At 38.7% G+C, this 26912-nt stretch overlaps 1 protein-coding gene across 1 annotated transcript in view; it reads right to left on the reverse strand.

Annotated features, from left to right (window-relative positions):
• Positions 1–26912, reverse strand: part of LOC117325032 (cholinesterase 1-like) — a 211260-nt gene that overhangs the window by 66799 nt on the left and 117549 nt on the right. The window lies entirely within an intron of this gene.

The following is a 26912-nucleotide window of genomic DNA, read 5'->3' on the forward strand; positions in this document are numbered from 1 at the left end:
AACTGATTATAGTATTAGCCCACCCGATTGAAGTATCCTACACATACGTCACAAATATTTCACCCTAAGTAAGGAAGTGAGAACACAGGTTCAGGACTGCATCGCTATCGGATACAAGACGAATAGAAGCGCAAGTATCAGTGCTTAATTCACAGTAGGTTTCAGAGCTTCAATTTCATATTCGATAAAATCCCCATAAATTTCAGAAAGAATTTCAAAAATACGTTTTTATCGAGGCACGCTAAAAGCTATGAGGTTAGTCCGGTTACCTCTCCAATTAACTCTCCTCTGTTACATGTATATATCCAGTTCGATGCCATTACTAACAAAGTACAACCATCGTTGATTACTTTTTTCTTCTTTCTTCTACAACAGTGCTAAGGGTAATAAAAGCAAAAACAGATATTATATCGACATCCTACACCGAGATTACATACATGGCTTAGTATTCCGCATCACCAGGTCGTGTTTAGAAGATATACGTAAGCGGTAGACTCAATTTTTATCTAAAAACGTGGCTATAGTGGTAAGGTTTATCATACATGTTCTTCTTTCAGTTCCCCTAAACCTCGGCGACTGTTAATGTTACATGGTAAGGTGCTTGTATTGGGCGTTTCATACATCCAGACTCGGTGATTGTACATGCTCTCTCTGTTACATAACTGTTGAGTTAGATATTAAGTCGCTCCGGGAAACGCCACCCAATCCGGATATAGCTTGTTCTGTCTTTCGAGCTCTGCCAATGCCTTGAAGTCACAACTTAATTCTTTTGTAAAACAAAAACGCGTTTAGAGCAATGTGATTACGTACACTAGTAGTGCACATACCCGCCAGATATCTCCACCGCGCTCATCATCTCGCTTTTCTTAAGAAAACTATACACCTAGTATTAAGCTCAATTTTTCATTATAATTTCAATTTTGAAAATTCCTCTAGAGAATAATCAGAAAATGTATTCAAAATCAAATTTCTATTTTGAAGAGAAGACATTTGGTAATCGTTCCATTTGTCGCTATGGTAACGGACACAATTGTAGTTTATAACAAGGATAAAGTTTGTATCAAATATTCCTTTCTCATGAAATCTCCTTCCGATGTGTCTCACTAGTTAATGCAGGATATCAAAGGCCTCTATATTGACCACGCTCAAACAACAAGTCATTAGGATCCTTAATCTGGTTTTACTGGGAGTATCGGATCATCTCCCTCAGTCCGTCGACGTGGAACACACATCCCTCGGATTATAAAAAGACAGGAAATTAAAATATGTTTAACAATAAATCGAAAAGATAAAAATATTGTAAGAAACGGTATTCTATTATGACATAAGATATACATTGCACGAAGCTGGTTTCATTACCGCAATGAACATCGTATTGCTTTAAATTTGTTGACTCGAGGTGTGTCATACAAACCACAATCGTTGAAACACATTCCAATTGCCTTCTTGGCAACACGCTGCGTATTCTTTGAGTGTATTGCGTTTTAATCGGCTATATGTGGGTTCAGGCGATTAGATGGAGAAGTAAAGCACCAAATGGGGATCATTTTAGTATACAATTAAATGTATATAAAAAAAACTAATCTGCTACGCGAGAGAAAAAAAAACTTTGTCATTAGGTGTTTGTTTCAAGACCAGGCTCCTTTATTGACATAATGCATTCGTTTTCAAGAGAGATCACCTTTATTGACGTTACTTGTTTCACGACAACATTTTTAATTCACATTAAGTGTTTGTATCAAGACAAGTCTTCTTTGATGAAGTAACGCGTTTGTTTTCTAGACAAATCGCCTTGAAAGTTGTCACGACTTTGGAGACAAGTTCCTATATTGAGTCTCGTGCTGGTTTCAAGACAAATTCTTATATAGATTTATCGTGCTAATTTCAAGACAGGTTCCTTTATAGATATATCGTGTTAATTTCAAGACAAGTTCACACATGGGTATCTCGTGTTTGTTTCAAGACAATTTCCTATATTGATGTCATAAGCTTATTTTCAAGAATATTCTGTGTTATTGTTCAATTCTGTATTAGGAAAAGGGTATGTTGGCATAATTTGTTAAGAAAGTTTTTGTAAGCATCAAGAGCAAAAAGCTGTAGTTGATCATAATTCTAGTCGATGTGACGAAGATACAACGCATACTACAGTACGACATTTTATTAAATTTTAGTCAACCGACCTAACTTTCTATAACAATTGGTTCCATTACCGCCTGTTCCTATCGTGTACAATGTGTATGTATGCAGATGTTGATGTAATAACTGTAAGAACAATGCCTTGGAACGCGATCTCCCGGTATGATCGGCGGATCATCTCGAGCGCGCGGGAATTTTGCACGCATCAATATTAATTGATAGTCTTGTACTTACTCATCCATCATTTCAAACATGCGACAGTGCATGCTGACATACTTCTATAGTCTCATTCTGTAGGAGTGGATAGAGACCTCGAGGGACCCGCGGAAGACAGGACAGAGGGCAGGGCGGAGAGGGGTCGCTGTGACTGCAGGCCTTGAACGTATCATTACACATACAATGATGTCAGTCCTCCCACATCTTTGATATAACCAGATCGATTGACAGACGCCATTGTGGTCACCTCGATCCCTCGGGCATGCCGCAACCAAAACCTATTGATGATTCTGTCTTAACAGACATGCAATCCAAAGGGGAAGCATACAACGCGACTTCGACTATTAAAACACATTCAAGGAAAATATCATTGGGTTTACTGCTAGGACATTGCATTGCTTTTGAGGACAGCATCAGTGCTTCTTGAAACTACCTTGTACATCTACTTAGACGTGCCTCTTTGTTCCTATACAGACACCTTGTACATTTGGTTAAGCTCGCTTTACCGTTCCTACACAGACCCTTTTAATTTACTTAGGCTCGCCTTCCTGTTCCAACAGAGACTCTTGTACATTTATTCAAGCTCGCCTTCCCGTTCCTACACAGACCCTTTTAATTTACTTAGGCCCGTCTTCACGTTCCTACACAGACTTTTGTACCTACACAGACCCTTGTTCATTTACTTAGGCGCGCCTCTCTATTTCTATACAGACCCTCGTACATTTTATTTGACGAGTCTCTTTGTCCTTGTATAGACCCTTATACATTGATTTAGATGTACCTCCCTTTTCCTTAAGAGATCCCTATGCATAACTTAGGCGTAACCCCCTGTTCCTACACAGACCCCTGTAGATTATTTTGACGTGCCTCCCTGATCCTATACAAACCTCTGTACATTATTTTGGCGTGCCACCCTGTTCGTATACAGATACTTGTACATTATTTTGGCGTGCCTCCCTGATCCTATACAGACACTTGTACATTATTTTGACGTGCCTCCCTGATTCTATACAAACACCTGTACATTATTTTGGCGTGCCTCCCTGATCCTATACAAACCACTGTACATTATTTTGGCGTGCCTCCCTGATTCTATACAAACCTCTGTACATTATTTTGGCGTGCCTCCTTGTTCATATACAGACACTTGTACATTATTTTGGCGTGCCTCCATGGTCCTATACAGACACTTGTACATTATTTTGGCGTGCCTCCCTGATTCAATACAAACCTCTGTACATTATTTTGGCGTGCCTCTCTGATTCTATACCGACACCTGTACATTATTTTGACGTGCCTCGGTGTCTTTAACATTTCCCTACATATTAGGTGAGGCGACTTTTCGTTTTCGTTACCATACCTCTTCATCACTACTGAAGCGAGTCCATATATTCTTACAAAATCAAATCATTACCGAGGCGAACATCCATGGCCATTTTCGTTATTAGTCTCCCACTGGTAGATGTAAACCAGTTTCGCCCCATTACCGAAGCGACGTGACCTGGTTAAGCCGTACAGTATATATAAACTTGTTCCTCTAACCTGACCGTCTGCGTGATCTCAACCAATCACCATTACTGACCTACTTACAAGCGGAAGTGTCACAGTCCTAATAACTATATGACAGCCGGATTGGTCTCTAGGAACCCCTTAACTGTGGACGAGGGACTTACAGTTCTGAGGTAAGCCGAGGTACTTGTATATAATGTATCGTTAATCAGCTAGAAATGACCTGTGCTTATCTTCCAGATTAGCTGTCGTCACTCTTTTATCTCAAATGCCATACTGATCACCATCATGAGTTTCCATTACGAAGAAATTGCTTCATTAAGAGCACTGTCGGGTGATTGGTCTATCCAAGCGTCATGTATCAGGCATGCGTTGTCGGTGACAGGGTGATGCCACGGAGACATCGTAAGATGTTAATGCTAACACAAGTAGCGCACCCTTCTCTACACAAAAATAGCCCCTTTTCATAAGGCAATTTCCTTACATATTACTTAAAACACTAATCTTATGATATTTACATGGTTTGTAATTTCATGTTACGAAAAACCAGGAATCAACTATGAAATAAGCGACGCAAGAGATTTGATTACCAGTATTTTATCCTATTTTAAATTGCATAACGAGTCGGTTTTTGTCAGGGTTAACAATGCATAGCGACGTTGCTGGGGTTAACAATGCATAGCGACGTTGCTGGGGTAAACAATGCATAGCGACGTTGCTGGGGTTAACAATGCATGGTGACGTTGTTAGGGTTGACATTGCATGGTGACGTTGTTAGGGTTGACATTAGTGGCGTCGTTGTTAGGTTAACATTGCATGGTGACGTTGTTAGGGTTGACATTGGTGGCGTCGTTGTTAGGTTAACATTGCATGGTGACGTTGTTAGGGTTGACATTGGTGGCGTCGCTGTTAGGTTAACATTGCATGGTGGCGTTGTTAGGGTTGACATTGGTGGCGTTGTTGTTAGGTTAACATTGCATGGTGACGTTGTTAGGGTTGACATTGGTGGCGTCGCTGTTAGGTTAACATTGCATGGTGGCGTTGTTAGAGTTGACGTTGTATGACGACGTCGCTATTGTTTACATAGTATGACCACTCTGTAAGGATTAAGATACATTAATGATTCGGTGTACGTTGAAGTTATCTCCATGACCTAGTCATCTTAAAAAAAAGGATTTTGTTCTAGGTTTATACAGTACAAGTATCTTCCCTACAACCTATGAATATGTCATGAAGAACCGTTTTCCGGATGACAAAATTTGGCCTGTTTTACCAATGTTACAAACTGAGGCACTGCTGTAAAGAATCACACATCAGCAAGCAGACCAATTAAACTGACTTTTGGTTGCTGTGTAACGCAATTGTGATCGTGATAAGGCAGAGATCAGAGTAATGATTGGTCAATTTAATTCCGTCGGAGACCAATAAAATGGCTAACTGTGAGGTTTGTAATAAATGAATATAGACAGCAGAACTATAGGATCTCGACAATGCTTATTTGGAAACAAAAACAATTACGATGCTAGTAATTCAAGACCCACTGTATATGTAAATGAATTGACACTATACTACAAGAAATGTATATTGTTTCCGAGGTGAAAATCCGCAAGTGACAATGCCATACCTTAAAGAAGAAATGCATCCGATTAATATGTCAAACTCGAATGCTAATAGATTAATCCGACGGAGTGACTACAGAGAAAGAATATCAATAAAATGTAAATTATAAGAATGAGACAGTTACACTATGATATGGTTACACTATGATACACAATGGAATAATTACACTATGATACACAATGGAATAATTACACTATGATACACAATGGAATAGTTACACTATGATACACAATGGAATAGTTACACTATGACACACAATGGAATAGTTACACTATGATACACAATGAGATAGTTACACTATGATACACAATGAGATAGTTACACTATGATAAATAATGATTTAGTTACAAAATGATACATAATTATATATTTACACTTGTACGTTTATCTGCCTTTAGTATACCAAAAATAAACCAAAGACCTCTTCAAAACTACTTTAAATATCCTTTCGCGTAATGTCCGCGTGAGAAATGTTCCAGAATAGTATAGCATTAATTTTATTTACGTAATTTATATGCATACAGAAGACGATCGCGACTTCGATAGCATTTTGTGGGGAATTCCAATCAAACAATTTTATCTTATGGACATTTTTGTTTATTTGTTTACAGATAATTTTGCTGGAATTCCCGACATTATGTGGTGGCTTTTTCAAGAGCCTTTCAAAACCAAACGATACTTTTTAATTCAAAAGTAAATCGTTGAAGTATGGGCGGTCGACCTTCTATACAACCAACAGAAAGACAATTTTAATCCTTAAATATTACCGCCCTTCTTCGAGAAAAGCCAAAGAACGTGCGGTGAAAACACGGGGGCACGGGAAACACTTCTCCTGTCACCTGCTTCGTGACCTCGACATATTAGCGTGTTGCATTTGCTGGAAGGTTGCGATGGTACAATAGATCAATACACATATATGTCAAATGTACACAACCCATTACCCTCACCTCCATACAACACGCGCTGTGTTATGAAATGCAGCCTCCGGTAAAATACTCAATTACACAACATGATGTATCACCAAAGTGTATGCTCCTGACAATTTCTGCGGCTTTAGGCCAGCTCAAACGACCACCGTTCTGTGGTATGCGTTTAGAGGTTTAATACAAAGATTGCATATACATGTAGTTTATTTCTAGTACAAAAACTTCAGTTCATCTTCGCCCTATACAATGTTTGACGTTGTAGTGCCTTTTGCTTCACCTGTTTCACAGTGTCCTAGTATTCTAGACGTTGCTAATTTCAAACGTGTCCAAGAATTCTAGACATCACTCATTTTACACGTGTCCAAATATTCTAGACGTCACTCATTTTACACGTGTACGACACTGGGTGTTCTAGACGTCACTCATTTTACACGTGCCCGAAACTACACTCAGTATATAAATTCATAGGTAGTATACTATATTGATCCATAGCTTGCAGCAGATAAATCCCCCACTTTATCATCACTGATATATAAGTAGGAGCCAAACGTCTTTAATATAATCAAATGATATAAAGCAGCTTTACATGTCTAGCATAAACTGTGTATACCGTAACATTTAAATGTAGTATTTATCCAGGATGACTGCACGGTCATATCTATAATTAGATAGACCGGGATTCAACGAGTAAAATATGTATGACCAATTGTCGGGATTAGATGAAATAGAGTTCGGTCTCTAGTTGAAAAGTTACCCTTGATCTTTGTACGGAGCATTAAGAATCTCCGTAATAGTCTGAGCAACGGTCGGGGACACACGGAGAACATATATCTGTGATAGAAGTGGAGGACAAATCGAATTTGATAGAAGGTTTTGCATGGCGGTTTGACGAAGAATTTGATAGATTTTTTTACATGGCGTTTTGACGAAGAATCTTGTTTATCTAGAGGTCGACGTCAGATTTAGTCAATTTGTCTGGTCAATAAAACTAATGGTTACATAAAACGATGTTCGCTTTAAAACACCTAATCTGCTTCTCCTCGTCTATTTACACGGCTTATACAAATAAGTCGCGAGTGACTCAGTTCAAAGCACGCTCGGATATCAAAGGAGAGACCCATAAACATCTGCCCAAGTTCTCGGATTTCTTACACGCTATAACAATCACTGAAACCCTAAAACGTCCTTACACTTGTAGGTACATTACCACAGCAGTTCAACAAGATAAGGTGTTGTCCAATTGACCTTTATCAAAACTGAGCAATGCCGACTACTGACTTTCGTTACTTCCTACATTATGGACAGATAACTAACGCCACTTAACTACTCCTGGCAGTCTATGGACAGATAACTAACGCCACTTAACTACTCCTGGCAGTTTGTGGACAGATAACTAACGCCACTTAACTACTCCTGGCAGTTTATGAACAGATAACTAACGCCACTTAACTACTCCTGGCAGTTTATTGACAGATAACTAACGCCACTTAACTACTGGCAGTTTATTGACAGATAACTAACGCCACTTAACTACTCCTGGCAGTTTATGGACAGATAACTAACGCCACTTAACTACTGGCAGTTTATTGACAGTTAACAAACGCCACTTAACTACTCCTGGCAGTTTATGGACAGATAACTAACGCCACTTAACTACTCCTGGCAGTTTGTGGACAGATAACTAACGCCACTTAACTACTCCTGGCAGTTTATGGACAGATAACTAACGCCACTTAACTACTCCTGGCAGTCTATGGACAGATAACTAACGCCACTTAACTACTCCTGGCAGTCTATGGACAGATAACTAACGCCACTTAACTACTCCTGGCAGTTTATGGACAGATAACTAACGCCACTTAACTACTCCTGGCAGTCTATGGACAGATAACTAACGCCACTTAACTACTGGCAGTTTATGGACAGATAACTAACGCCACTTAACCACTCCTGGCAGTTTATGGACAGATAACTAACGCCACTTAACTACTCCTGGAAGCTTATGGACAGATAACTAACGCCACTTAACTACTGGCAGTTTATTGACAGTTAACAAACGCCACTTAACTACTCCTGGCAGTTTATGGACAGATAACTAACGCCACTTAACTACTGGCAGTTTATGGACAGATAACTAACGCCACTTAACTACTCCTGGCAGTTTATGGACAGTTAACTAACGCCACTTAACTACTCCTGGCAGTTTGTGAGCGGAATCAAACTCCCTTAACGGTATAAAGGGTCACTCAATCAAACATCAATGGTCACTCAATCAAAAATCAATGGTTACTCAATCAAAAACCAATGGTCACTCAATCAAACAGCAATGGTCACTCAATTAAACAGCAATTGTTACTCAAACATCAATGTTTTCTAGGGTACTAACATATATGTATAAACTGATCTATACTAGAACACACTAGCTCGTACATATTAACAGTCAATTTATTTTGAATATTATTGTTTTGATAATTGGCAAATTGTCTGAAATTATCAAGTGTACGATTTTATAATTATGATTTAATCACATACACAGCAATATTTGATTGATGACAGATTTTCTGAAGGTTTTTAAGTATACATATTTCTAGGTAGGAAACAACGAAAAACTAATAAGTTGTGATGACTGCATTATTCATCGAGCATATCTGGGCAAAATGACGAATATCTTAAACATACCTGCATTTTGGCGATAAAAAACCTTTCTTTTGATCAAGTTTGTCTGATTCCATAATAGCGGAAATCGATATTAGGCAGAGAAAGATTGATTTACATAGCGTAACACCTAGTATTTTCTGGGTCTTGAAATCAACCTGGATGGATTTAGCCATACCTTAGGGCAGATAAATCAAGCTAATCTTGGGGCAACCCTTAGTGATGAAGACATCAGTAATATCCCACATAGAAATACTCAGAATGATCAAAACGGTGTTTATGTCAGGGGGAGATGAGATAGATTAGGGATTAAATATACATTACAGTACTTTCCAGCTTGATCAGATTAAATAAGCTCATTCCAGCTAAAGGGGTTGTTTTTTTTTTTTTTTTTTTTTGTTGTTTTCTTTTTGTCAGAATTAGTCAGAAATCGTTTACCTTATTTCCACTACGGTCCCGAAATACGGTTATATTTCTATCGCGAGTTTGCAGCTTTGAAAAACTGGCAAAATACGTTTTGACATGAACATGTATTGTGAAATTACAACATTTGTATCGATTCGGCCAATCATCATCTAATACTTGGCTACGCGGTATGGTTGTTTCCTTTTCCGTATGAAATCTCGAATCTCGTCAGACGTCATTGGTGGCCCATTAATTCGGCTGTTATTTCGTTAACATTATCCTGTATATGTGTACAACGGATTTGTCTGTATTTTGATATCGTCAACACGATTGATATTATCGAGGTTTCGTCAATAGAAGTTGTATTTTCCCAAAAACAATTAAATATATATACTTCTTTCAAAACGGAACCAAAAAAAAAAGTTCATTCATTCTGGCCGTCGTTTGCTTTAGTTTATGTTTCAATGAGTCCTAAAATGCTGACATAGTGCAACATACTACCAATAGGATATAGAACTAGCGTTTTAGAATTCAACAGAAAGAAATCCCCCGTGTAACATTATCATGATGTCATAACAACGCCGAATTAAGATATTGCGTAAATCAGGTGAAAGAATAAAAATGAATACAAGGAAGGAAGTATTCACCCGCAGGTAAGAGTTTTAAATGTTTAGCAGGAAGGAATATCGAATGCTTTGTTTAAGAATTATAGTCTTAGGGTTGAAGTGTCTTCGTCTACATAACATGAGGGTGATTGATGCTTTTCCCCACACATTCTTGCCATAAATATACTTGTAATCGGGAGAAGTGGGTGGAAAAGTAAGGAAATAAACCCGTTGTTTCTCCCCGAGTGTTTGAATGATTTGAACCTATACATTATTGTCATGTATCAATTTGATTTCTTGCCCTCCCCTTCTCCCCGAACAAAAGGAGAGATGCCAGTTACATGTACCTGTATGACATCCCAACCATTATATATATCTAGCATCACAATGATGACCAAACTTCGGTCTGGTGGGAAAGATGTCCGTCTCTCTCAAACGAGGACATAATACGCAAAGGTTAACGAGGGTGAAATAAATAATTTCATTTTAATATTTTGTTGTAGAAATGAAGGTGAACATTCATCTTTATGATCATCAATGGTATATATACCCAGTATATATACACGTTCTCCTTTCAGTAGAAGATAGAATGGGGATACACTTGTCTTGGATGTTATGGTTTCCTATCGATATTTGAAAGTGGTTGTTACCGAGAAAGACAATTTCCATGAAAGCTCCTGGAAAGAGAATCAGCTCAATGGAAAAAGCGCATTGGATATTTTCACCGAAGTCAATTTCAACATTAGATTACCACTGAGAACATTTATCAACAAAGCATCTTTTTTTCCCTCTCGCTCGTTTCGACAAAATCAATTTCATTTATGTCTAAATAAAGTATGGAGACATTTGACTTTGAAAACAACAACAGCTGGATAACGTTCGAAATTAAATACAGAAGTTGTATTGGTCTGAGAAGTGATTGTCATCTGCTCTCGGGATAATTAAGCGTAATCCTGTGTTATTATCGACCTCGTATTTAACCTAGCGTGCTGATTGCGAATAAAATCGCCATTCGTTGGAACATGCTTCTTGAACTAGTTTTCATTATTTATAGAAATTCGGGTTTGATTCTTCCAAAAAAGAGTAAACACCTTTTTTTCTTGAATGAATAGAAATTGATTAGTTGAGTGCTGATTGTGTAATCTCCATTCGGTGGATTCGTTCCCTATTACCAATATACGAGTTCCAGAAATAGGCCCAGTCCATCACCAGTATCAGGTCGATAGAGGTTAGAGACGGACCGAAGGCTTGTACCACAAGTAAGGGACAATCAGAGTAACTGTTCTGTTGATATCGATGTGATTACAGTCAAGGCCAGACTACTTTAAAGCTTAGGAACTGATTTCAAAGAGGCAGAACAAATACTCGGTACTGCTACATGTATGTCTGTATGGATGATGATACAGTAATCAAAAGGACAAATCAGCGCTGCTGTCATATCGAAATGAATTAAAAACACATAAAACGAATCGACGTCAGTGTTACATCTATATCGGTATGAATACAGTAAAGACCAATCGGCGTCAGTGTTGCATCTAAATCGGTATGAATGAACCAATCAACATCACTGTTGTATCATGATGAATGTAAATAAGGTAAAGACCAATCGGCGTCAGTGTTACATCTATATCGGTATGAATGAACCAATCAACATCACTGTTGTATCATGATGAATGTAAATAAGGTAAAGACCAATCGGCGTCAGTGTTACATCTATATCGGTATGAATGAACCAATCAACATCACTGTTATATCACGATGAATGTAAATACAGTAAAGACCAATCGGCGTCAGTGTTACATCTATATCGGTATGAATGAACCAATCTACATCACTGTTATATCATGATGAATGTAAATACAGTAAAGACCCAATCGGCGTCAGTGTTATATCGATAAACACCTATCATAGCGCCATCGCGATATCGGAATTTCGTGTTAAATAGGCAGAACTAATCACAGTTATTGTTATATCGTCATCAGTATTATTGCAGTATGCCAATCAGCGTCATCGTGAGATCGGAAGTGGTGACAGTTAATGGCAACGAATCGGGGCCAATACGCGTTAGTGTAATATCAGTATCAAGGCAGCTAAAATCAGGGCCAATAAGCGTCGTGTATTGACGTTGTGGTGTATTGACGTTGTGGTGTATTGACGTTGTGGTATATAGACGTTGTGATGTATTGACGTTATGGTGTATTGACGTTGTGGTGTATTGACGTTGTGGTGTATTGACGTTGCGGTGTATTGACGTTGTGATGTATTGACGTTGTGGTATATAGACGTTGTGATGTATTGACGTTATGGTGTATTGACGTTGTGGTGTATTGACGTTGTGGTGTATTGACTTTGTCGTGTATTGACGTTGTGGTGTATTGGCGTTGTGGTGTATTGACGTTGTGGTGTATTGACGTCGTGATGTATTGACTTTATGGTGTATTGACGTTGTGATGTATTGACGTTATGGTGTATTGACGTTGTGGTGTATTGACGTTGTGGTGTATTGACGTTCTGGTGTATTGACGTTGTGGTGTATCGACTCTGTGGTGTATTGACGTTGTGGTATATTGACGTTGTGGTATATTGACGTTGTGGTGTATTGACGTTGTGGTATATTGACGTTGTGGTGTATTGACGTTGTGGTGTATTGACGTTCTGGTGTATTGACGTTGTGGTGTATCGACTCTGTGGTGTATTGACGTTGTGGTATATTGACGTTGTGGTGTATCGACTCTGTGGTGGTGTATCGACTCTGTGGTGTATTGACGTTGTGGTATATTGACGTTGTGGTGTATTGACGTTGTGGTGTATTGACGTTGTGGTGTATCGATCTGTGGTCTATATTGACACTGTAGTGTATCGTTACTTTAAGCGATGACGATAAGGCATAGTTTATGTTACGTGTTGACACGTGTGTATTCTTACACATTACACTCGGTTTCTGAATTGCCGAGATGTTCTACTGCTTTAGTCCCCAGGGTATTGGTATGTTGACAACATGTACACCTCTCCACGTCCTCTTTCTTTAATATTTCACAAGCTGGTATCTTAATTTGACAACTTGTCCTTCCAGTTTTCTATTTTCATCTTTGGGTAATATTTATGGTTTGATTACCTTGAAATGTGTTATTTAAACTATAAAGTCACCAACATCCGACTGTATTGATTAGTAGTGACCGCCACGAAACGTGTGATCAACTATATATATATCCTAACACGTTTAATGTATTAATATACAACTGACAGTAAAGAACTGACGACACAGACAATCAGCTTCGTCTGTGTAACATCTCAGCCAATTGATGATAACTCCATGTCCTACACCAGTGTGGTTAAGGCCTGACGGAGACTAGCAAATGTTTAAATGCGTGCAGCTTTGTAACTGTTCACAGCTGACTGCTCCATAAACTTACACAACTGATTGCACATTCGATATTATCTTTGCGATAAATGAATCTAAAAGTGTTGACCACATGCCTTGATTGATGATGTCCCGTAAACCTGTCACTTTGTGCATAACAATTGTGATGTATTTCTCTATTCATTTTTAATACAAGATTACACAAAATAGCACCATTGTAGACGCATGATCATGATAGCTAAAACAACTAAAACACACCAACATCAGGTACATACACCAGTAGGGAAAGTGTAAAAACACAACCAACAGTTACATACACCAGTAGGGAAAGTGTAAAACACAACCAACAGTTACATACACCAGTAGGGAAAGTGTAAAAACACAATCAATAGTTACATACACCAGTAGGGAAAGTGTAAAACACAACAAACAGTTACATACACCAGTAGGCAAAGTGTAAAACACAACAAACAGTTACATACACCAGTAGGGAAAGTGTAAAACACAACCAACAGTTATATACACCAGTAGGCAAAGTGTAAAACACAACCAACAGTTACATACACCAGTAGGCAAAGTGTAAAACACAACCAACAGTTACATACACCAGTAGGCAAAGTGTAAAACACAACAAACAGTTACATACACCAGTAGGGAAAGTGTAAAAACACAACCAACAGTTACATACACCAGTAGGGAAAGTGTAAAACACAACCAACAGTTACATACACCAGTAGGGAAAGTGTAAAACACAACCAACAGTTACATACACCAGTAGGGAAAGTGTAAAACACAACCAACAGTTACATACACCAGTAGGCAAAGTGTAAAACACAACCAACAGTTACATACACCAGTAGGGAAAGTGTAAAACACAACCAACAGTTACATACACCAGTAGGGAAAGTGTAAAACACAACCAACAGTTACATACACCAGTAGGGAAAGTGTAAAACACAACCAACAGTTACATACACCAGTAGGGAAAGTGTAAAAACACAACCAACAGTTACATACACCAGTAGGGAAAGTGTAAAACACAACAAACAGTTACATACACCAGTAGGGAAAGTGTAAAACACAACCAACAGTTACATACACCAGTAGGGAAAGTGTAAAAACACAACCAACAGTTACATACACCAGTAGGGAAAGTGTAAAAACACAACCAACAGTTACATACACCAGTAGGGAAAGTGTAAAAACACAACCAACAGTTACATACACCAGTAGGGAAAGTGTAAAACACAACCAACAGTTACATACACCAGTAGGGAAAGTGTAAAACACAACCAACAGTTACATACACCAGTAGGGAAAGTGTAAAAACACAACAAACAGTTACATACACCAGTAGGGAAAGTGTAAAAACACAACCAACAGTTACATACACCAGTAGGGAAAGTGTAAAACACAACAACAGTTACATACACCAGTAGGGAAAGTGTAAAACACAACCAACAGTTACATACACCAGTAGGGAAAGTGTAAAAACACAACCAACAGTTACATACACCAGTAGGGAAAGTGTAAAACACAACCAACAGTTACATACACCAGTAGGGAAAGTGTAAAACACAACCAACAGTTACATACACCAGTAGGGAAAGTGTAAAACACAACCAACAGTTACATACACCAGTAGGGAAAGTGTAAAACACAACCAACAGTTACATACACCAGTAGGGAAAGTGTAAAACACAACCAACAGTTACATACACCAGTAGGGAAAGTGTAAAACACAACCAACAGTTACATACACCAGTAGGGAAAGTGTAAAACACAACCAACAGTTACATACACCAGTAGGGAAAGTGTAAAACACAACCAACAGTTACATACACCAGTAGGGAAAGTGTAAAACACAACCAACAGTTACATACACCAGTAGGGAAAGTGTAAAACACAACCAACAGTTACATACACCAGTAGGGAAAGTGTAAAACACAACCAACAGTTACATACACCAGTAGGCAAAGTGTAAAAACACAACCAACAGTTACATACACCAGTAGGCAAAGTGTAAAAACACAACCAACAGTTACATACACCAGTAGGCAAAGTGTGAAAACACAATCAACAGTTACATATACCAGTAGGGAAAGTGTAAAAACACAACCACCAGTAAGGGAAGCCTATAAACACTGCTTTTGATTGTACAGACACACTAATTGTGTTAGTTGTCGCCAATACATGATTGTAAGACTCGACTAAATTTAGAATCGCTTTTCTTCTAACCATTCTGTCTTTCGTTTGTAAGCAAATCACACTGCTTACAATTACCACTGCATAGCGTTTCGATTGTCGAGCTTGGTACATTACTTAAAAGACTTACTATAAACGTTCTATTCTGACTTTGACAAACCAAAATCATTAACAGTGTGCAAACAACGTCACGTATAATATTGTTTTGCAAACAGTAGAAAATAATTTGATGTTAAATGAGTTTTTTGAACGAATCATTGTCAGAATACAATTAAAATATGACACTAGTCTATCTCTTGTGGACATTGTATCAACTGTGCATGAAATGCACGATCCGACTGAAATGTTTTTAAATTGATAATTTATGCGCATGCGTTTAAGATTTGAACATCAACTGTTCTCAAGATTACGTCACAGCTAATAGCAATATTACGTCATGTCGATGAAATCAAACGAAGTCAAGGGTAATCACTCTATTATCCGTAATAGCTATGATAAAATGTAACTTCTCAAAATCTAATTTATATTTGTCTTTCATTTATAATTTGGTTTTCTCCGAATGCTGACGGCAATTAGCATCATATGAATTTATTGTGACAGGACTGAAAAGACTGCTGCCCCTGTCATAGTGTATAGTATCATCGTATACAGTCATTATTACTAATTTACATGTTGACACGTGTATTGGAAATACAGCTAGGAAAAACTTTGGATTATTTCAAAATCATTCAAACCGAAATACAAATTACATATCACTGTTCTCATCACGACCACCATATTAACTACTTGTAAGCCGGGTATTTTTTGTTTGTTGATAATCTAGCTTTATAATTCTGAATTTATTTCAGTAAAACAGAAACAGGGGAAATATCAAAACACGAGAAAACACGACTTGGGTGTCCACAATGTCACTGGTGGGAGCAGTGTTCTCTGTTTCACAGGCGTGTTGTTATATAGCCTGCTATCGTATCGCTCCCTTGTACATACTAAGTAGGCACCAGTGGTTCTAGTTACTACGACATTGCTCAGAACCAAGGAAAACGTGAATGCAAAACACATAATCTGCTTATGCAGGCGATGTAGTAGGAATTCGATGCATTGTGAAGACTGAAAACCTAAGTATCTATCGGAACACTTCTACAATAAGACAATCCTGAAATGGCTAAAGACATGTACAAAGCTGGTAAGTTACTACCGAAGGGACGATAGCTGTGACATTTAGAGGGGTAGGAATGTAGACTGACCTTTATTATCAATCTGTTAATGTCATGATACTGAGATGAGGAAGATGGTTTCTTTAATCACACGACATGGAAATAACAACGTATTATACCACCAGACAGTAATTAAATACCAGTTACTGTGACTGTGTACAGGTGCCCAACTCACCTCACTGCTTACAGACACGGGTTACACGTCCAATAATGACTCTTATACAGACGAAACGGCTATAGAGTGTAGTATGACATTCATAATACGGTATATATTTTGAAAGATACTTTCCAATATTGTGCCTTTTGGTTTTTTTTAGGCCCATTCTAATTGTCCTATTCTTTTTTACCTGATATTTCGTATTTCCAAACGTTTGGCTCCTACATGTACATATGTACCATTGGTAACGATTCTGAGACGGACGAAACAGCTTTATATTTTTTGAAAGTTGCAAATTAATGTTGTGTCTTTTGAATATAGCCTTTAAGCAATAGACGTATAACCTTTTTTGTGAAGGATATAAATACAAAGATTCTTTACTAACATGGAACCACGCAGATGATGTCAGATGGTTCTTAAATACTTTGATTCATTTGGAACGAAAGACGTATACAACACGGAATTATAGGTAATCCGTTTAAACATTCAAAGGTAAATCCTGACGTTAACATCATATGATGTGTTATATATGTGAAATTAAAATGCACATCCATCACTCCATTGTATGGATGGTAACAAACGTTATTGTTACAGTATTATCTATCATAACGTTGTCCGCAGCATAAAGCTGATTGTCTTTTATTCCTACCTGAGAGAGGCCGTGTAATACAAACAACAATGGCTGGTTTATGGCGTTTCCGCTTACCGTTATTATGTTATCACTGTTGTTCGGTCTACGTTGGCACGGTGCCTCAGCTTTATGTCACACTTAATTTGAAAATAAACACATTCTATATTGATATGTTAAATAGTCCTCTGGTTTTACAGCCAGGTTTGTTCGATCACCTATTCCTGGGCTGTAATCACAGGTGTGAAATCGTATTTGATAGATCAGGAATTTGCCCTTGCTTTGAGTATCGCTGTTTATGAGGCTATGAACAATTACACGGGGGATTCGCGGTTAAATGATGCATGAGTGTAGGCTATATATCAGCTGTACCGTACCAGACTCCCCTAGAGGGGGCGTGCCAGTCGCCGTGCAGAGTTTGCATGAAGCTACAGGTACCACTCAGGAAGCACCTTTAAAACACTATAACGATATCAGTACCCTAAAATAGTATCGCTTTGTACTTGGATTTCATCAAAATAATGGCGGTAGTTTAATGATTACTTGAACAAGTATCGTATGTTTTAAATAATAGGTTACATGTGTTTGCATAATGTATACGTATAGTATCTAGAGCTATTTAACAGCAGTGCTGTGTGGGACAGTTTCTGTTTACGACTTGGTTTTATCTTAGGCCGTAGGTCACATTGGGAAAAGTGCATGTCCTTATTAACACAGCCCATATCTCTCTTACAAGGTTGCTAACAAAACTGTGCAATAGCATTTTAACTTCATAAATGATTCACTGTATAACGTGTATGCTAATAACATGTTTGACTTATGATGAAGTTTAACAGATTACTTTGTAACGTTCTAATAGCAGCATATATGTTATACACTGTCCCAAGTGTGAACATTGCGTGTAAATATAGTTTCAATCAAGTCATTCTCGTTTGAAGTTGATACAACACACTATTTTATACCATCACAGTATATGAACTGCGTACTGTAATTATAGACCATAATCATACAGGTAAACCATTTTGTTTTGAGATTTAAGACTGAAGATAATGTTCTAATTACAGGTATCGATTGCATCGTTGGGTGGCACGTCTATACAATAAAGGATTGCCAGGAACGATCGTCACGAGTTTCCCATGTCGCTTTCAGAAGCTGCTCTTGCTACACGATGAAGGCGCCCTTATCATCCGGGCACCCTCGTCATTTATCTACAGGTAGCTTTGTCTTTTTTGTCCTGATTGTTTTACAGAAGTACGCCTGCTTAACATCAATCTGTAAAAATATTCCCTGAGGATAAAAATATCTTGTTTTCCTTAAATAAAATGCATGTAGGTAAGATTTCTGGTGACATTGACTAGCATTCATGCACTTGTATTGCTAATCTTAAGACATGCACGTAATGAATAAATGTACATTTTGTATATACATTATGTAGATATTACATTGTAACTGATAACACTTTACACGTGTAAATGTAGTCAAGTTATTTACGAAGTAATAATTGATTACACTCCTCAAGTGTACGTGTTTAATCAAGAGATATGCAAAATAGTAATTAGTTACACTTTGCACCTATTTGCAGTGAAGTGTTATACAAATTATAATTGTATATATATAACTGGTTCCACTCTATATGTATGTGTAGTCAAGTGTTATACCAAATTATATTGGTTATACCGTGGTAAATAACGTTTCTTTCTGTATGTAAACAATTTTTTGTTCAGATATTAGTTCCCAATAAACTAGTTATTCCTCCCGATGCATTCCAATATTGAACACATATTGTTTGTATTAGAAGTCAGAGGATAGTCTACGATAATGAAATAGCTTCCCGACACAGTGACGGCGCGGCGGAAGTTAAATATTGGTAATAATGACGTTAGCAAGCATTCAAATACATAATCGAAGGTAAAATTTCAACACGCGAAGTTATATTAAGGGGTGGTTTCGGAAGCTGACGGGACAAACGTTTTACACAATTTAGGTTATATAAGCGTGCAGCAATTGGCAACGGACTCGTCTCCTAAATTAGGATCCCGGTTCGTTCTGTAGACGAGTCATTCGAATTGAAGGAAACTAAACAAAGACTATACCACAACAGTTTCCGATTCATTAACAGCGTACGTAGTCTCTTGTGAATGTTAATGAATTCACTTACGGCTAGGATGGAGTCTGCAGAGTCGTATATATGTATCGTCTCACTAAAATACTGCTGTTCTATCGTCTCATATAATCACATGTCAAACTCACAGCACCTTAACAGAATTTGTGTGGACAAATCTGTGTACATGTTTCCCAAAAACAATCGATCATGGACCCTAAAATTCATTAGACTTTGAGCCTATTTTTTGCATAATAAAGTTATTTGGTTGAATGAGGAGTGAGTGTGTGATGTTTTAGGCAGAATCGATAGTCTATCTGTCGACAGATTGGATTTGTCAGAACCTGTTCTACACAATTATGACTGTGGTCCTGGAACATCCACATATTTCGTTTAGTTAACAGGGTTTTCCCTAACGTTGTGTGGAGCTTAAGTTAATCGAAACCAAACATATCCCAACAAACCGCTAAGATTACCGAACTTACTTTTCACGTGAAAAACAAAACAATCACAAGATCGAGTGAGAGATTGGAGGCTCTTTGTTTATGTTGAATACTGTTATATAAATACCCACTGTTCTAACGTAAAGGTCAATAGACACGAGGTAATCTTCCTCAAACGTAGACAATAATATCAAGGTTACACTTCATCCCGACATCATCTTACTCATAATACACTATTCTTCATCCCGACATTCTCTCACCCATAATACACTATTCTTCATCCCGACATCTCTCACCCATAATACACTATTCTTCATCCCGACATCATCTCACCCATAATACACTATTCTTCATCCCGACATCATCTCACCCATAATACACTATTCTTCACCCCGACATCCTCTCACCTATAATACACTATTCTTCATCCCGACATCCTCTCACCCGTAATACACTATTCTTCATCCCGACATTCTCTCACCCATAATACACTATTCTTCATCCCGACATCCTCTCACCTATAATACACTATTCTTCATCTCGCCATCATCTTACTCATAATACACTATTCTTCATCCCGACATCATCTCACCCATAATACACTATTCTTCATCCCGACATCATCTCACCCATAATACACTATTCTTCACCCCGACATCCTCTCACCTATAATACACTATTCTTCATCCCGACATCCTCTCACCCGTAATACACTATTCTTCATCCCGACATTCTCTCACCCATAATACACTATTCTTCATCCCGACATCCTCTCACCCATAATACACTATTCTTCATCTCGCCATCATCTTACTCATAATACACTATTCTTCATCTCGACATCCTCTCACCCGTAATACACTATTCTTCATCCCGACATCCTCTCACCCGTAATACACTATTATCCCTCCCGACATCCTCTCACCCATAATACACTATTCTTCATCTCGACATCCTCTCACCCGTAATACATTATTCTTCATCCCGACATCCTCTCACCCGTAATACACTATTATCCCTCCCGACATCCTCTCACCCATAATATACTATTCTTCATCTCGACATCATCTTACTCATAATACACTATTCTTCATCTCGACATTCTCTCATCCGTAATACACTTTTCTTCATCTCGACATCCTCTCACCCATAATACACTATTCTTCATCCCGACATCCTCTCAACCATAATACACTATTCTTCATCTCGACATTCTCTCACCCGTAATACACTATTCTTCATCCTAACATCCTCTCACCCATAATACACTATTCTTCATCCCGACATCCTCTCACTCATAATACACTATTCTTCATCCCGACATCCTCTCACCCATAATACACTATTCTTCATCCCGACATCCTCTCACCCATAATACACTATTCTTCATCCGGACATCATCTCACCCGTAATACACTATTCTTCATCCCGACATCCTCTCACCCATAATACACTATTCTTCATCCCGACATCCTCTCAACCATGATGCACTATTCTTCATCCCGACATCCTCTCACCCATGATACACTATTCTTCATCTCGACATCCTCTCACCCATAATACACTATTCTTCATCCCGACATCCTCTCACCCATAATACACTATTCTTCATCCTAACATCCTCTCGCCCATAATACACTATTCTTCATCCCGACATCCTCTCACCCATAAAACACTTTTCTTCATCCCGACATCCTCTCACCCATAATACACTTTTCTTCATCCTAACATCCTCTCACCCGTTATACACTATTCTTCATCCCGACATCCTCTCATCCATAATACACTATTCTTCATCCCGACATCCTCTCACCCATAATACACTATTCTTCATCCCGACATCCTCTCACCCATAATACACTATTCTTCATCCCGACATCCTCTCACCCGTAATACACTATTCTTCATCCTAACATCCTCTCATCAATAATACACTATTCTTCATCCCGACATCCTCTCACTCATAATACACTATTCTTCATCCCGACATTCTCTCGCCCATAATACACTATTCTTCATCCCGACATTCTCTCACCCATAATACACTATTCTTCATCCCGACATTCTCTCACCCGTAATACACTATTCTTCATCCCGACAGTCTCTCAACCATAATACACTATTCCTCATCCCGACATCCTCTCACCCATAATACACTATTCTTCATCCTGACATTCTCTCACCCATAATACACTATTCCTCATCCCGACATCCTCTCATCCATAATACACTATTCTTCATCCCGACATCCTCTCACCCATAATACACTATTCTTCATCCCGACATCCTCTCACACATAATACACTATTCTTCATCCCGACATCCTCTCACCCATAATACACTATTCTTCATCCCGACATCCTCTCATCCGTAATACACTATTCCTCATCCTAACATCCTCTCACCCGTAATACACTATTCTTCATCCCGACATCCTCTCACCCGTAATACACTATTCTTCATCCCGACATCCTCTCACACATAATACACTATTCTTCATCCCGACATCCTCTCACCCATAATACACTATTCTTCATCCCGACATCCTCTCACCCATAATACACTATTCCTCATCCTAACATCCTCTCACCCGTAATACACTATTCTTCATCCCGACATCCTCTCACCCGTAATACACTATTCTTCATCCCGACATCCTCTCATCCATAATACACTATTCTTCATCCCGACATCCTCTCACCCATAATACACTATTCTTCATCCCGACATCCTCTCACCCATAATACACTATTCTTCATCCCGACATCCTCTCACCCATAATACACTATTCTTCATCCCGACATCCTCTCACCCATAATACACTATTCTTCATCCTAACATCCTCTCACCGGTAATACACTATTCTTCATCCCGACATCCTCTCACCCATAATACACTATTCTTCATCCCGACATCCTCTCACCCATAAAACACTTTTCTTCATCCCGACATCCTCTCACCCATAATACACTATTCTTCATCCTAACATCCTCTCGCCCATAATACACTATTCTTCATCCCGACATCCTCTCACCCATAATACACTATTCTTCATCCTAACATCCTCTCGCCCATAATACACTATTCTTCATCCCGACATTCTCTCATCCGTAATACACCATTCCTAAGCACCATTATTCATAGGGGCCGCGCTGACCGAGTGGTTAAGCCCTCCCCATCGAGGTCGCGAGTTCGAAACTCATGTTGGGAAGTTGTCAGGTACTAGCCGTAGGCCGGTTGTTTTTATCCGGGTAAATTACCCTGGCGTTAATAGCACGTCAAACAAAATAAACCATAGACCAATAATCATTTCTCATCCCGACATATCTCATCTATAAACACAATTCTTCATCCCGACATATCTCATCTATATACACAATTCTTCATCCCGACATATCTCATCTATAAACACAATTCTTCATCCCGACATATCTCATCTATAAACACAATTCTTCATCCCGACATATCTCATCTATAAACACTATTCTCCATCCCGACATATCTCATCTATAAACACCATTCTTCATCCCGACATACCTCATCTATAAGCGCCATTCTTCATCCCGACATATCTCATCTATAAACACTATTCTCCATCCCGACATATCTCATCTATAAACACCATTCTCCATCCCGACATATCTCATCTATAAACACTATTCTCCATCCCGACATACCTCATCTATAAACACTATTCTCCATCCCGACATATCTCAGCCACAAGCACCATTCTTCATCCCGACATATCTCATCTATAAACGCCATTCTTCATCCCGACATATCTCATCTATAAACACCATTCTCCATCCCGACATACCTCATCTATAAACGCCATTCTTCATCCCGACATATCTCATCTATAAACACCATTCTTCCATCCCGACATATCTCATCTATAAACACCATTCTTCATCCCGACATATCTCATCTATAAACGCCATTCTTCATCCCGACATATCTCATCCATAAGCACCATTCTTCATCCCGACATATCTCATCTATAAACGCCATTCTCCATCCCGACATATCTCATCTATAAACACTATTCTCCATCCCGACATATCTCATCTATAAACGCCATTCTTCGTCCCGACATATATCTCATCTATAAACGCCATTCTCCATCCCGACATATCTCATCTATAAAACCATTCTTCATCCCGACATATCTCATCCATAAGCACCATTCTTCATCCCGACATATCTCATCTATAAACGCCATTCTCCATCCCGACATATCTCATCTATAAACACCATTCTTCACCCCGACATATCTCAGCCACAAGCACCATTCTTCATCCCGACATATCTCATCTATAAACGCCATTCTCCATCCCGACATATCTCATCTATAAACACCATTCTTCACCCCGACATATCTCAGCCACAAGCACCATTCTCCATCCCGACATATCTCATCTATAAACGCCATTCTCCATCCCGACATATCTCATCTATAAACACTATTCTCCATCCCGACATATCTCATCTATAAACGCCATTCTTCATCCCGACATATCTCATCTATAAACGCCATTCTCCATCCCGACATATCTCATCTATAAACACAATTCTTCACCCCGACATATCTCATCTATAAGCGCCTTCTCCATCCCGACATATCTCATCTATAAACGCCATTCTCCATCCCGACATATCTCATCTATAAACACAATTCTTCATCCCGACATATCTCATCTATAAACGCCATTCTCCATCCCGACATATCTCATCTATAAACACCATTCTTCGTCCTGGCATATCTCATCTACCAGTGCCATTCTTTATCCCGACATATATCCCCGTAAAACACCATTCGTTTACCCTACATCCTCTCAACCATCATGTACCGTTCTTCAATTGACAGCATCTCACCCATAATACACAATTTTCGATTTGCAAACCTTCTGATATCCCTATTTCGTCTCACCAAACATTAAGTCATCGTTTCGTCTTCTTGACAACATTCAACAGGCGCTAGAGAGAGTAATAAAAACCGAGACCTGACTGTGTTTAGAGGGAGTATAAAAACCGAGACCTGTCTGTGTTTAGAGGGAGTATAAAAACCGAGACCTGACTGTGTTTAGAGGGAGTATAAAAACCGAGACCTGACTGTGTTTAGAGGGAGTATAAAAACCGAGACTTGACTGTGTTTAGAGAGAGTATAAAAACCGAGACCTGACTGTATTTAGAGGGAGTATAAAAACCGAGACCTGTCTGTGTTTAGAGACAGTATAAAAACCGAGACCTGACTGTCTTTAGAGAGAGTATAAAAACCGAGACCTGACTGTGTTTAGAGGGAGTATAAAAACCGAGACCTGACTGTATTTAGAGGGAGTATAAAAACCGAGACCTGACTGTGTTTAGAGGGAGTATAAAAACCGAGACCTGACTGTATTTAGAGGGAGTATAAAAACCGAGACCTGACTGTGTTTAGAGGGAGTATAAAAACAGAGACCTGACTGTGTTTAGAGAGAGTATAAAAACCGAGACCTGACTGTGTTTAGAGACAGTATAAAAACCGAGACCTGACTGTATTTAAAGGGAGTATAAAAACCGAGACCTGACTGTATTTAGAGGGAGTATAAAAACCGAGACCTGACTGTGTTTAGAGGGAGTATAAAAACCGAGACCTGACTGTATTTAGAGAGAGTATATAAACCGAGACCTGACCGTGTTTAGAGGGAGAATAAAAACCGAGACCTGACTGCATTTAGAGGGAGTATAAAAACCGAGACCTGACTGTATTTAGAGGGAGTATAAAAACCGAGACCTGACTGTGTTTAGAGACAGTATAAAAACCGAGGCCTGACTGTGTTTAGAGACAGTATAAAAACCGAGACCTGACTGTGTTTAGAGGGAGTATAAAAACCGAGACCTGACTGTGTTTAGAGGGAGTATAAAAACCGAGACCTGACTGTATTTAGAGGGAGTATAAAAACCGAGACCTGACTGTGTTTAGAGGGAGTATAAAAACAGAGACCTGACTGTGTTTAGAGACAGTATAAAAACCGAGGCCTGACTGTGTTTAGAGACAGTATAAAAACCGAGACCTGACTGTATTTAGAGGGAGTATAAAAACCGAGACCTGACTGTATTTAGAGGGAGTATAAAAACCGAGACCTGACTGTGTTTAGAGGGAGTATAAAAACCGAGACCTGACTGTATTTAGAGAGAGTATATAAACCGAGATTTGACCGTGTTTAGAGGGAGAATAAAAACCGAGACCTGACTGTATTTAGAGGGAGTATAAAAACCGAGACCTGACTGTGTTTAGAGACAGTATAAAAACCGAGACCTGTCTGTGTTTAGAGACAGTATAAAAACCGAGACCTGACTGTATTTAGAGGGAGTATAAAAACCGAGACCTGACTGTGTTTAGAGGGAGTATAAAAACCGAGACCTGACTGTATTTAGAGGGAGTATAAAAACCGAGACCTGACTGTGTTTAGAGACAGTATAAAAACCGAGACCTGACTGTATTTAGAGGGAGTATAAAAACCGAGACCTGACTGTATTTAGAGGGAGTATAAAAACCGAGACCTGACTGTATTTAGAGGGAGTATAAAAACCGAGACCTGACTGTATTTAGAGGGAGTATCAAAACCGAGACCTGACTGTGTTTAGAGGGAGTATAAAAACCGAGACCTGACTGTATTTCGAGACAGTATAAAAACGGAGACCTGACTGTGTTTAGAGGGAGTATAAAAACCGAGACCTGACTGTATTTA

The sequence above is a fragment of the Pecten maximus genome, chromosome 4 (genome assembly GCF_902652985.1).
Source record: "Pecten maximus chromosome 4, xPecMax1.1, whole genome shotgun sequence".
Classification (NCBI taxonomy): Eukaryota; Metazoa; Mollusca; class Bivalvia; order Pectinida; family Pectinidae; genus Pecten; species Pecten maximus.